The 14,599-nt window shown below is 43.6% G+C and overlaps 1 long non-coding RNA gene across 1 annotated transcript; it reads left to right on the forward strand.

The window, feature by feature from the left end:
• Positions 1-5,121: 5,121 nt before the first annotated feature.
• LOC142571624 (uncharacterized) lies at positions 5,122-8,937 on the forward strand. The gene is made up of 3 exons (XR_012825915.1): positions 5,122-5,179; positions 6,233-6,313; positions 8,568-8,937. It is a non-coding gene; the product is annotated as an uncharacterized LOC142571624 (long non-coding RNA).
• The last annotated feature ends 5,662 nt before the right edge of the window (positions 8,938-14,599 follow it).

Genomic DNA, 14,599 nt, shown 5'->3' on the forward strand with positions numbered 1-14,599 from the left:
CGTTAAGCCCACCATTCTGCTCAAATTTTTGTCTCGCCATGTCCCCGAACATTTTCTGCTACGTTCAGGTCTGGGCTTCGTGCCGGCCACTCAAAAGTTGAGATGCCTAACACCAACTATTTGACGCGCCTGGCTGAGTGCACCGATGCCCCATCTTGCTGAAGTAAAAAAAAAGCCATCGAAAAGTGGTCCTTTCAGCACGTAAGGCGTCAGGGTATCTTGCAAGATGTCGACGTAGTCATCGGACGTCATTTGGCTTACACGATGAAATGGTCTGAGGCCTGCATAGCTGATGGCACTTCACAACTGGACAAATGTGCGGCCACTAGAACGAATATTCCACATGTATCGTTCGTACAATATAATAGAATCCTGTCGGCAACGAGCGGAGTAAATGAGGCTGTTATGTTCACACTAATGAAGCGAATTCAATGTGGCACTATCGGCTGCACTTCACGTGCTTTCCGTGTAGCCTGGGTGTTGCCTATAGTCCGAGGTGAACGCCTTCAAAGATTTTACAGTGTAAAGCGAGGTGACTATGTTGCTATATTCTAAGTAATCAAATCACGCTCTTTCTTATGCAGATTGCGGCTTATGCCATGTGAATAAGCCGGGCGTAATTTTGCAAACAAATTACTAGAGCGGCACGTTGACAGGCGGGTAAGGGTGCATAAAGTAAATAACTATCACTTTACAGACACAGACAAAACAAGAGGCAATTCGAGGGACAAGGCAATTGGCAACGCACCACTGTTACTTGAGCAAGGAAAGCAATACAGCTTAAATTTATATCGTACTAGTAAATAGAAAGCCAAAATTTCATATCTGGCTTTGTGGGCATAACGCAAGAAAACCGATTTAATCAAGATAGCAGCACCTAATGCAATTTTTCCCAAATTACCGACACCTTTCAGGCCGCTAGACTGTTCGATGAATACTCTACAGGGTGCAAAATGACGCCTCATCGGTGAAAAGAACCGCGCGCCAATTATCGTTACTCCCTGACTCGCATGCGGAAGCAAACTCAAGGCGAGCCCTTCTGTGCGATTTTTCCAGCACCTTCTTTTGGGACGCAACCCTGCTATGAATGCCAGCTTCGTGGAGCTGCCGTCTTATCGCTGGCACGCTCACACATGTCAGTCTGAGCTCATCCCTGATCTGCTTAGCACCTATACACTCTAAAAACTAGGAAGGGTATCGCAGGAGTGAAGCTGCCGGTTCACTCTTCAAAGCGTCGTTTTACTCTCGCAAAATGTCGACGAGAGTGAAATGCATTGTTCACTCTGTCAGCAAGGAGAGAGTGAAATGTGCTTTTCACTCTCCCCTTCAGAGAGAGAGAGAGTGAAAAGACTCTTGCGACAATAGAAAAGAGAGACTCTTGCGGCAATAGAAAACAAAACGTAGCGTAATCTTCTGCTTCAACTGTAGGTGGCTGGCCCCGAACATGGCAATGTATCATTCATGCACGCTGAGCAAAGAACACATCGTTTGGCTTCTAAGAGAACAGGCCGCCGCAGTTCAAAGGAACGCGTAGCGAGCGCTCTACTTTTTCACTCGGAGTGGCTCCACCGCGCGCGCGCGCGCTCAATATCGCGGAACAACACAGCACCAGAGAAAGGTGAACCGTCCAGCGAGCAAAGGCCAGCCGAGGGAGATCGTGTTTCAGCCATCTCGCGTCGCCACGAAAACACGACAGTCGTTCGTCATGCCTTGGATATAACAACAAATCCTCCACGGTAAGTGAATTCTAACTTAGGTGCACATTCTCCGTATATGTCATGCTATCGCCAGGAAGTCGTCGCTGCGCTTAGCCGACGCAATTGACAAAGGACTAGGCGTACGCGCTGTCTCTCGATGTCAATCGAAAAAGCCAGTCGTCGCGATAACTGCATGTGATTTTATCACTTTGCCGTTGTTCGTAAGAGCTTTAAAAATCGCAAACGCTGCCAGAACTATGGTATGTTCAACGAGACGCCAGGCGAGAGGACGCTTAAAATGGTTAGTTCACCAGCCCGTGATTCCGACCCTATGCGGAGCGTGATTAGCGTGCGTTTTGTGTGTTTGAATTTATTCAGTTTGGCAGTCTACTGTGTACAGAACGCTGTTGAACTAAGGAATCACATAACAGAAGGCGTCATTTTGCTGGCAGCATGCTTTTTTTTTTAATAAATAAACCGCGCGCTTGACGGTGTCTCGCGCAGGGGGAATCTGCGACCACTCAAGTTAGGTGCAGCACCAGTGCTAGTTAGAAACTTTGCCGCAGGCATTCAGCTGCATGCTGCAAGAGGTCAGTTGGGCGCGTTATCTTGAACTTACTGAAAACGCATGAGGAATCCATGTTTTATGCTGAAAAAAGTATAAACCCCATATAAGCGATCTTGCGCGCGGCAGCTACAAGCGACGCGACGGAGATGGCTGTCGCGTTCGCTCGTTGCCTACAAGTCGTTCTCCGTGCGAGCGACGATTTTGAGCGACGCCTCCCCGGTGTTGCCGGCATGAGGGCTGCAGTCACGCGTGACGCGTGCTTTAGTAATTTACGTTGATGGGTTTTACTATAAAACGTAGCATAAAATATTTCCGGAGGTCTTGCAGTACGTCCTTATCCTTGCACGTATAAAAATTGAATCATTTGCTCGTTCCGCGCGACAATCGGTCGTATTTGAGCGATGTATGTACATCCAGTTCCGGCTTCGCGCTATTGGCTAGTCGCTCATAGCACTTCTGGGCGACGAGCGACGATTTCTAGATTTCCAGAACCGAGCCATCTGTTCAAGCGACGGCCCGTTTTGTCGCTCGAAGCCGTCGCTCGTCGCCGTCGCGCACTAAATCGCTCTCACAGTGTTTATCCCTAAGACTGAACTGTTTTTGCTCGTGTTGAAATGGTGTGATTATAGGTCTGGTTTTGTCTCCTGTTGCGGTTTTCGTGCACGGTGCGAAACTGAAAGGATGCTTATGTCAACGAACTCGGTGAATTGTCGAGCAGCTAGTTACGCATCGGCATCGAATATAACGGCTGCTGTGTGGAATTACAATTGCAGGGGCGCTTTGCATACGCTTATTGTTTTGGACATGCCTGTGCATTTGCTAATATGAGTTGGCGTGTCAGAGTTATGTCATATGAACAGCTAAATCAGCCTTCCTCTGGGGGTTACAAGCGTAATGTGTGCATTTTGCTATAGCATGGCAGATCAAGATGTGTTTATCGCTTGAATATTTTTAGCAGAGAAATAAAATATCAAATCAAAATGTTGCTTTAATTCCGTGTTACCAGTCTGTCGTACACAGAACAATAGGTTGGTGTAATAAACTAATAACTGCGGTTTAACTGCAACTTTTACATGCCTACAAGAATCTAAAATGCTAGATTTCAAACTGCAGCAGTAGTCGGGTCTGTCAAAAATGAACTCCACTGCGCACCTCATGCATGAAAATAAGTTCATGCCTTTTAGTAAGTTTAGATGCAGGCCGCAGTGAACTTGTTAGTATTGAAATGTGGGTAAGCTTGCCATAACAAGCCTTGTTGCCCTTTTTTATAGGCACATCCATATATCCATTGAGCTGAAGGACGATATTTTCATCCCTACTGAGCATCATGTTTGCAGCTATAATCCTGAAATTATGGCTTCAGCAGTGGCACAACCAGGGATGGTGCGGGGGGGAGGGCACACTGGGCACGTGCTTAGGATGTGTCACAAGTGGTGTTTGCAATACACCAGACTCATGACAGACCTATGACGTCTGAAAATGACCAATATTCTATTCATTAGCAGGAGTATTCTAACATTCATGAAAAACAAGAATGAACTGTGGTTTATTTGTTTTTTGCTTAAATCTAAAAATTGAAGTTAGTTTAGCAGTTGACTGTTGCAGTCATTTGGATGTTTTGCATGCATTTCACTAGGAAGACTAAGAGCTAAGACTTTTTTATTGCCATGGCGTTGACTGTCTTGATGTTGTTTTGCACCATGCCCTTGTGTTGACTTTTGCATACGATATTTTTCAGGCACCCGCTTTATATAACGCAAGAAGGCAGCTGCAAGGACACGAGGATGTGAAAGAGCCAGTGCAGCGCGACTTCACGTAGTGCAGAGGAGCCAATGCCAAAAAATCAAAATACATTGGCATGTTATTTGGACAAGAAAACTAGTATGTGGGTATATTGGGTGTACCATTTGACCAAATGTCAACAAAATCAAGATACAGTATGTTACACGAAGATGAAAATTCTCACGTGTTCCAGGCAGTCATCTTAACATGGTATATTTATGTAATGTCTCTGATTGGAAAGTCAAATCAAGTATGCTCTCTGGAGACAAACACATAGCAGCAAGCGTCATTGAAAAGTTAAAAATGTGTTTTAAGAAAGCTGATTAGTTCTGAGAAGTGACTGCTTTTTGTCTTGCCTCTCAACAGATATATCCATGTGATAAAAAAATAGTGGTACAATGAAATTGCATATTTGCTTAGCGACATGATGCATACTTGCAATGAGCACGGTGCCTGTGTTTACTATAAAAAGCCACAGCCCATGCTTGGTTAGGTTAGGCCCACTACAACATGCAGGCATGGGTGATTGGCGCTTTTTTTATTTCTGTGTCGTGAGGTTTATTGACGTGCGTATAGGTGCAATGGCACGCAGTATGGCTAGTACAAAAAAGGGGGGGGGGCAGATATATGTAGCTCACTGTACACGACACAGGGCAAAGGAAATCCGTGTTCAGCAACTATGTTAAATGCCATGTACGTAAATTTTACAACGCTACTCGTTCGAAGCGCGCACAGGTGCATATTGAAGAAAAGTTTCCAGGGTAGATAATTTAGTTCGTAATTTACACTAATTTTGCTCTAACCACGAGACATAATAATTTGAATATACTGCACGGAAAAACCTAGAGCGAATTAAATTGTGTGTCAGCTTCGTGTGTATACATATAGTCTTTCCTATGCATTAGGTTTTTTGCATAATGCATTAACAGTTGAGAGCCTATCTTATGATGTGTACTCTGTTTACATTACAGTTGTTTATTAGTTTACTCGTTTGTTTTGCGACTGGTGAAATGCCGGCATATATATATTTTCAACATTTGACATAACCCTGTATGTTTTGCAGGGACAACCCACGACGTGCATTTCTCAGCACCCAGTCAACTGCCAAAAGTGACTCAAACACAGGCCACCAGTAAGTGGACATCAGTTGCAATTTAACATTATGCAGTTGGCGGCTGCCTTGTATGGAGGCTTTTTTTTAATGAGATGGTGATGTCGTTCTAATGTACATTTTGACCACAAAGGTGCGATCATGTCTCACAGAGGCATATATGGTTGCTATTCTCTGCGAGGGACGTGTTCTCGTGTTCGTGAAGCATTTGTGTTTGGCAGTATTGTCGCCCAATGAGTCGGATATAAACACTAACTCGCCACTGCCGGCAAGTAGTTGCGAGAAACGCATTATGACACTGTAAAGTTATTTCATTAATTCGAAGGAAAGTTTTGCAGCAGGAAAAAAGGTTGCTATTCCAGGTAAACATGTCTTTTTCTCACAAGTTATATAGCCAAACTGTGGATAAATGAAATTCGTGACTTATGAATAGATTTTAATTTATTCTTTAGTAATGCTGCTAAAAGAGACTAGAAATAGCATGTGACTACCTCTGCAATCAGCAGACCATACATTTACAGTCATAAGTGGCAGTTCCATGCAGTCTCGCACTTTATATTACCTTTCCTTTCAGCAACATTGGAACTGGTGGCTGCGTTTTCAGAAGGAGAAGTGCACTTGACACTGTATATGTATGTGTGAATTCGGTTTTCTTTGTATGTGTCGGCTCACTGACAAACAGTGCAAAAATCTGTTGTGCCATGAGCCTGACGATGCCTTCTGCTGCTAGAAATGCAGCACTTCGTATTTTATAGTACTGCATGACATTTAAATCAAAGCTACCACATAAAATGATCAAGAAAACTAACCGCTGTTATAGCTGTTTTCCTCAAAGAACGCTTGTCCTTTATGGGCTGTGTTAATCTGAGCTCTCCACCGATGTTTCCGTAGTATTATCCCTTAGTGAGTGAGAGATTGGGGGCAATTAATCATGTTAGTGTTTAAGTGGTGTCCTAATTATGTGCATTTGTTCCATTAAAGTTGTCTAGATTACTTTATTGTGTAGTGTAAAGCTTATGAAACCATCAGCAACTACTGAGTTGCTAACACGCATATGGATTTGTCACTATACAGGTGAAACTCGGCTGTACCACTGCAGTGCTGCGGAAATTGCCTTCACCGGCGGCTTTGCAACAGCTGTTTCGCAGCATGTCGGTATGTGTTAATTTATAATTATGTTGGGATGGGCTAGTATTATGGACCACTGCTACTCTGTATTGTGACAGATCCATATGATAAGGGATGTAATAGGCACAGCGAAAACCTTTGAATTTTTTACTATGGTACATAAACAGGCTCTCCTTTTCGTCACTGGAGCAGATGCAGGCACTCCTGAATGTACATATATTTCAAAACATGAGACACACACACACACACACAATTAAACTAAAGGCAGGGACGTTCCATCTTTCATCTTGGATTGAATTGTGCAGTGCAAAAATACAACACAGACCACAGAGAAGCACACATGTTAACAGGTTTGATACACACGTTAGTTAAACAGATTTCATACTTCAAGTGTGCTATTTTACACAAGGGGGAAGGGAAAGGGGAGAAAATCTGAAAAAAAAGTGGAGTGGAAAAAAAGGAATCGTGCCAAAAAGCATGAGAAGCATCGCGCAGCCAGGATCACCAGCAGGACAACCTTACGTATAGTTTGTTTCAATCAACTCAGATCACATGCAGCCATTACTGCAATCAAGTTGTTTCCTTATGTCATATGAGGGAATGATGTGGGCCCAAAAAACTGTTTAGAGCTGAAGGATTATGTTCCATTCTAGCCTCATTGCCTGCTTTTTTATCATATTGTTAGCTGCTTATGTTAGGGACAAAAAGTAAGAGTACGAACTGTTTCCCGATTCGCCATTCCACACAACATGTCTTTGTGACTATATGTACATGCAGATGATCCATAGTTGAAAAATATTCAGTACAGTAGAATCTCATTACAAGATGCACTTGGTTGTAAGAGACATCTGAAAATGGTTTGGTTGGTTTTCCGATGTTTGCCACGTTAACAATACTGTATACAAGAGACACCTTTGTTACTAAGGATGACTTTTTAAGTATTCACTACTTCGAAGGCACACAACCCAGACACATTCACTTTGTGCACCTTGTGTGCTCCGAAGGGCGTAAAGATCACGCAATCCTTACACAAGTCAATCGCGCATGTCTCTTTTAGCATGAACCAGAAAAGGAGAGCAACGAGGACAGTGCAGGGCAGAAAGTGTCGGCAGTTGAAGCTGACGAGCGTCTAAGAGCACCTCACAGGTACTGCGAGCAACAAGGCTTGCAAAGTGAAGTGTTCAAATTCCAGAAGTTGGGAAGGAAGCTAACACAATCTACAGTCACTAAAAAGCTGTGAATGTCTTCTTTAAAGGGCCTCTAAACCACCGAGGTTGAAATTTAGTTGCGGTGTTGCAGTTCTACACAATAAGGCAATGAACAGGTAGCCACGAGAATTTTTCGAAACGGTGCAGTAATAGTGGAGCTACGTGTTTGATTATCGAAAAGTAGTCCCCACTCATTTTACTCTTTCATCTGGTACACGCCATATGGACAGTGTCGTCTTTTCCTTGCCTAGTACACCTCCAAATGTTACGGGACAGGCCAACACCAACGAGCTCTGTTGCTGCCGCGCTGGCCCGTCGTCCTGCGAGGAGTGGCGCTAATACAACGGAACTGTATGGTGACTCGTGTTGAAGAGCCTCATAGGGAGACCCTTCTGTTGGAGTTTCTGTTCTTTGCCCCCATTGGCTGCCCACAATGGCATCGCGCGCAACGCGACGAGGAAGAAGGAGTGTGTGTATTTGCTTGCAGGCCTTGCCGGCAGTCGTACACTTTCGTTCGACCAATCGACAGCACCGGAAACTGGTGACATCATCAGAGACAGCCTGGTGACGTCAGGACAAACTGGGGGGTGCAGGATAGATCCAGAGAGGCGCACGGGGTCATTTTCTTCATATTGTGGTGCTCCGGCAGTGCTACGCACTCTGGCATTTGGCTTCGTCGATCGTGACGGCATTCTGATTTCGATACGCGTGTTTACTTGAAATGTTCAAAAAATGTCGAGAAGTGGTTTAGGGGCCCTTTAAGCCACCCTGAGGATTTATTCCTTCAGATATATCAAAACATGCTTTAGTGATGATGCATAATAAAGTGATCTAGTCTGGCTCCTCAGTGTCCTAAAATTTTTGGTTTCGAGAGACATGTTTCCCGTGCCTCTTGAATATCTTCTGATGAGGCTTTACTGTAATATAAACAAACAATTGTGTAACTCCTCCTGCAAGTATTATTCATTAAGCCCGGTCACTTATGTGCAAAGCTTGTGGTTAAGTCTTGATGTCCGTACTTTTTAGAGCTATGTTAATTAATTCATGCTGTTCTTATTGGTTCTTCGATGCAGGAGACAATGCCTACGAAATTATTGGCCCTGATCATGAGAGCCCTCAAGGGGCAAACAACATCTCTGTTGCAGAAGTGAGCCGGATACCACTTGGAAGTTACCATGACAGATGACACGGCAGCAATAGATACAGAGACTGCCATGTCTACTGCAGCTGCAACAGTGTACGAGGCAAGCAGCAGCGCGTCAGCATCAGCAGCAGTGTCAGAGGGAACCACACCAGGCCTGGTAGAGCAACATGTGTGCTATCACTGACTTTTTTTGTAGTGGATACAACTCATTTGCTCAACATACAAAAGCTTTTCACCACGACTGTGATATTTGCTCAACATACAAAAGCTTTTCACCACGACTGTGATGTGAGCCAGTGTTATTGTGCAGCAAGTGCATGACTAAGTTAGGTGTTATAACACAGTACAAGCATCACTTTAATATATGCAAATGCAAACATATTACAGTTGTTGCCTCCCCAGCCAGCCCACATAGTGACAACAATGTGGAACACATGGTGGGACACACCTCTCTCCCATTACAAGATAGTAGAGACTGTCAGTGTTGTTGCTAGATTGACTGGTCTTTGTAGGCAACTAGAGGGACAACACAGGTGTCATAAGATTGTTGTTGATGTTGTTGTTGAAGAGGTAAAAAAGAAGTTTGATGCAGCTGAAGTGCCAACTGATATTGAGCAAATCAAAAGCAACCACCTGAGAAAGCAACACTATCGAAATTTGGGTATCTATGTGCCGCCAACTCTGGTAAGAATGGCATAGGACGGAAGTGTGATGAAAATCACACAGACACTGCTGTTGCATCACTGGCCACAGTGAGCAGCGACTTGTAGGGCAAGAGAGTCAACTGAAACTAACATTATGATATTGTGTCATGCTCCCATGTGACCACTTTTCAAGTTGTTTTGCAAGATACAGCTCAACCTCCAGAAACGAGACTGCAACTTGTCTGTAAAAAAGTTTTTGCAAAAAATTATTCATAACGCTATTAACATAGCAGTATCTTTTTTTTGTGTCGGTTCGAGGTTCCCGGCTGTCCATTAATGCAAAAATTGAGGAAAAAAAGAACATGTGTCGTACTTACACCTTTTTAACAAGTACGAGGGGAACAGAACTTTTCTAGTCATGCATCTTCATCATACTATCAAGTTTTTAAATGCCTTTTATAATTATTATTACCAGTTATATCTGAGTGCATTGTATGCATGTAGCAGGTGTAAAATCAGGTCAGTTGGATCAGATGCCTTATCTGCAAGCGAGCCCTATATTCAAGAAATTTGAATTAAAATAGTTACATTAGAGACGCAGTCTTGCAGCACTTTATTGCCTGTGGTTTAAGCATTGCTCAATACTTTTGTGGGTGGCAATTTCAACTGGCACAGCACTGCGCTTTGCCACAGTCACATTTGTCTTCAAAGCGGTGTTTACCATTTGTGTTGATCTGTTTGTGTATGCATAGAGCAAGTTTTTAATTTATATTTTTCTGCATTCTTGTGCTTGCACTAAGCTTGTATAAGGCAGTTACAAAATGTGCGTCACTATAACGAACTGTTCTGTTGAGCTTACACTTGCAAATAATCGTGTTCAGATGGCCGCACTTCTATGCGGGTGCACCGCTAGCTTTGTGTATGTTCTCATGTTTGTATGAAGCTTATATAAGCTAGTTAGAAAATGTATGTCACTAAGCATTGTGATATTCTTTAAAGAACTGCTTGGTTGGTTTTACACTTGTGAATTAGTATTGAGGCGGTGGTATTCCCATGTATGCTCACTGCTAGCTTTCTGTGTCCTCACGTGTTTGTATTAAGTTTCTACAAGGGAGTTACAGCATGTACGTCACTAAGCGCTGTGATATTTTTTAAAGAACTGCTTTGTTGGTTTTACACCTGTGAGTAATAGTACTCGGGTGGCACTAGTCATGTGTAGGTACACAGGGACCATTTGTATACATTATGCTCATGTAAAGCAGTTACAAAGTGTATGTCACTAATTGCTGTGATATTTGTTGAATTGCTGTGATGGTTTTACACATGTGAATAATAGTGGTCAGGACACAGTACTTGCGGTGTATAGTTGAATTTATACACTGCCAGGACATGGGCTGTATACGTACCAAAAGAAATGTATGTCATTATATTGTTGTGATTATTACTGTTTGGATTTTATTAAACTGTAATAAAATTGTTTCTTGTATCTATGAGGTATGGCAATTTGTCATGCAACCAAACTGAGGACCTGAACTTGTGCATACAAATAAACAGCTAATTTAAGAGTATACTGCTCATATTCTGCTAAACCACTTTAACAAATCTTGTACTACAATGCTGGAAAAATGACAGAGCTGACTCGGATGTACAGAAAAAGTTCTGCACTGGCTGAAGGACTGCCCCACACTGGAGTTCGTAATGTTGCGTTTATTGGAGTAGAACAGAAAATGCACTTCTATTAAAAATGCGACAGTCGGTGCAGAAACATAAGGCAGACGAGCGGATGTGGCACATTTTTTTCAGGGCCCTCCATGCCTACTACTGCATTTCTAGTCTTCCTGTGCTCTGCGTATAAGCCCCTGTTCAGCCAAGGTTTTTACTCCATGACAGTTGTTCTACTGGGTTCGTAGCAATATTGAAGAAAAAAAATCAATGGTTTTCAAGGACTTTCGAGGCCCCGACACAGTAACTTCAAGGACCTCGTGCAATGTGTGTAGTAGTTTGGACAGGCAATAACTTGTTCAAGAACACCGTTAACTTTAATGCAAACAAAAGAAAACAAAACAAATCGCATTTCAGTGATTTCAAACATTTGAAAGACTGCTAATTTGCCTTTCACCGCCCACCACTAAACGCACACAAGGAAGCATTTCAAGAAAGTGCTCAAAGTTTTTCTGCAATAGCACAATTAACTACTTGGACCTGCAACATTTGCAGTTTTTGAATACTGTTTGGTTTGACAGTGTATGTGATGTCATCTGTTGCCTCAGCTTTTTTCACCATCAAATAAGCAATAGTCATTTCTAATTTCTTTTTATTGTGTCTGTCGCTCTCAATTTACTCTTCACGGCTTCTCTTCGAATGCCTCAACTGTTGAGCTTCCTGCTTCTGCTCCAAGCACATTTGTCGCCGGTTCCATGTGCATAAAACTGGTATCTGCAGCTCCTTTGTAATTTCAACTTTAAGGATGTCGCTTTCCTTCTATTACCTCCAGAGACAATTTTCTGTGACATGCGAAAGAGTGTCACAGAAGGGAAAAAAAGCGCTTGGCAATGTCTGCTAAGTCTAGCCAAGTAAGTGTACAAGTTTAAGGACTTTCCAGTACTTCTAAAAATTCAAGGGTTTTCAATGCCTTGAAAATGGCATTTTAGAAATAAAGGATTTTCAAGGCTCGCCACAAACCCTGGATTCTAGCACCTAAATAATTTTACAAGCTTATTTTGGCATGGAGTTAGGAAATTCATGCTTTCTAGCTAACGCTGCACTATCTCTGTACAGTGAAGCCACGAGAGCGCAACTATTTTGAAAGAAAAATAATGAAAGCTTTTAATACCACTCTTCTTTTTTTCTATGGAGCTTCGTATTGCCTAGTTAAGTTTACGAATGTGCCTGGTTTTGGCGGGCGTTTCTTCGACATTTTCTGGAAGAAGCAGATGTCTAGCCCCCGTATTCAGAAATGTATCTTAATACAAAGCTCATGCTTGACTTGATATAAACGACGCCTGGTGCGAACGTCCCCCAAGACGCTCACTGCCTTTCTTTTGGTGCGTTCACGACTTGCGTCGTTTAGACGGGCTTCAGGTTATGATGCATTTCTGCATATGGGGGTAAGCGTGCACAATTCCGGGCAACGCACTGTGCCATTGACACTGAGAGAAAACGGGGAAAACAGAGTTAACCACTTATGCTCCTAAACTTTCGCGTACCTGTGGTGTGCGTGTATCGTGGAAGAAGAAACAGCGCAAACACAAAGACGAAAAAAAGCATCAACCACACCAGCGCTTCGTGGTGTGGCATGTTTTTGCGTCGTCCTTGTGTTGCGCTGTTTCTTCTAAAATGCTCAACCAACTAGCCGGCAAGTCCATCCTGTGCATATATAAATTGAACACACGCATGAGTGTAGATGGTCTTCGAAGCTTTTAGAACGAGCACTGCCACAGGATACGAGCAGTGCACGCGTAACAAGTGGACACATTAGTCATTTAAACATGCGTGCCAATGCATTTGACGCGGCTATCGGCATAAGCAGTCTCCAAATGCTGGAATGCATGCGCTTCAAAACGCTAACGATCCGCTGCTAATGCAGGACAACAGCTCACAGCGGACTGAACCAAACTCTAAACTAATGCACTTGAAAAGAACGCCTACACGGCAGCGTGAGGCACGTCGAAATGCCTGGTACTGGCGTCGCAGTTGCTCACCAGTATACGCGCGAATTGAATTCACATACGTGGATGGTTGGTGCAATACTTTGTATCCGCGTATTTTGGAGAACATATAATGCATGGACTGGAAAAGCACTCGATCATGAGCTGAACGGCACATTTGTTATTTTCCTGCGGTGACGACAAGCCGTGAATAGTTCTCACGTTGTCGTCTACGTTGTCTTCCTTCGTTAGTCGTAGCAAGGAATGGAAATGATGCAAACGCACACGTATTCCAGTACACAACAGCACAGCACACTGCAGAGAAACCCCACCCACCACAGCCGATTCATCAAATACGTTTGGTATATATATAACCTCTAAAAGAATACGACTTGGCGTGGCGGCGATGTGGTGTAATGGTTATGATGTGTGTTTTGAATTGTACAAATGCGAGTGTACGCGGGTTCGAATTCACATGACGTATAGAGCATTGTGATTCTTGATAAGTATGTGATTCCCTTGACAATTGTATTCTAATTAGATTGTGTGACTCCTGATTGTGAAATTTGCGAAGATATTTGCAGAATAAGTGTTAATTCGCTTTTTTTCTCCTCAGTGGCGTTCGTGACGCATACGCATAGGCCGCTTCAGAGCAGTCACGTTTCACGGTAGGCAGCAAATAGCCAGGAAAAAATGACTTTAAAATCCTGCATAACTTTGCTCACGCCTATTCTGAAGGCCGCTTGGAATCGGGCCAGTGTCTCTGAGGAGCCGCCTAGGGAACAGTATATCAGCGGCCCTAATTTGATCTGATTTCCTGCCTGCATGCGTGACCAGGACTTGGCTAAGAGGGTATTGGGAAGAGTACTAGCACTCTGTTCTGAAGGAGTACAAGCACTCTGTTTGGGGGAGTAGAAGTACTCGGTCTGGCGTTGTACGATTAACCCTGCGGGGAGAGTATTAGCACTCTGCGGTAGAGTACTATCACTCCCTGTGGGAAGAGTACTATCACTCTGCGGAAGAGTACTAGCAATCCCTTGCGGTGGAGTAACAAAACTCTGTCAGGAGAAGTTGACCTACTCTCTCTCAAAGAGGGTCGGTCTACTCTCGAAAAGAGAGTGAAATATGGGACAAGCAGCTACTCCCTCAAAGAGAGTGCCCGGCACTCCCTTAGTTTTTAGAGTGTAGGAAGCAATCTGCTACTGATGTGGTCTCAATCAGCAGGTATTCCTCATGCGACGAGGCCCTTTCAGGGCGACCACGTGGAGCGTATTCGATGCGACCTTCTTCACGGTACACCTTTAAGGCTCGGCTCACAGTTCTCATTGGGCGACCTGTCATACTACAAATAGCTCTATGGAATATTCTGTGTCCCATTAGAGCGATCGCTCGTGGCTCTTACCCGGTCAGCGGTGGAGCCATAACAAAATATAGTGTTATCGTTCGCGTCAGTCGTCGTTTGCGTCTATCACTTCATGCGCCGACTGGCGTTGAATTGACCATTTACCGCGGTGCATATCAATTATTGCCATTCTTTATGTTGAATCACGTACGGTTGTCAAAGCAAGCGCAGGCCTTCCGGCGCAAATCCGCGCTGATCATGAACGGCGACTCTTGCACAAGCGACCGAAAGCAAAAAAAAAAAAAAACGAAAAAAACTAACATAACTT

Source organism: Dermacentor variabilis, chromosome 2 (assembly GCF_050947875.1).
Source record: "Dermacentor variabilis isolate Ectoservices chromosome 2, ASM5094787v1, whole genome shotgun sequence".
In the NCBI taxonomy this organism is placed as follows: domain Eukaryota; kingdom Metazoa; phylum Arthropoda; class Arachnida; order Ixodida; family Ixodidae; genus Dermacentor; species Dermacentor variabilis.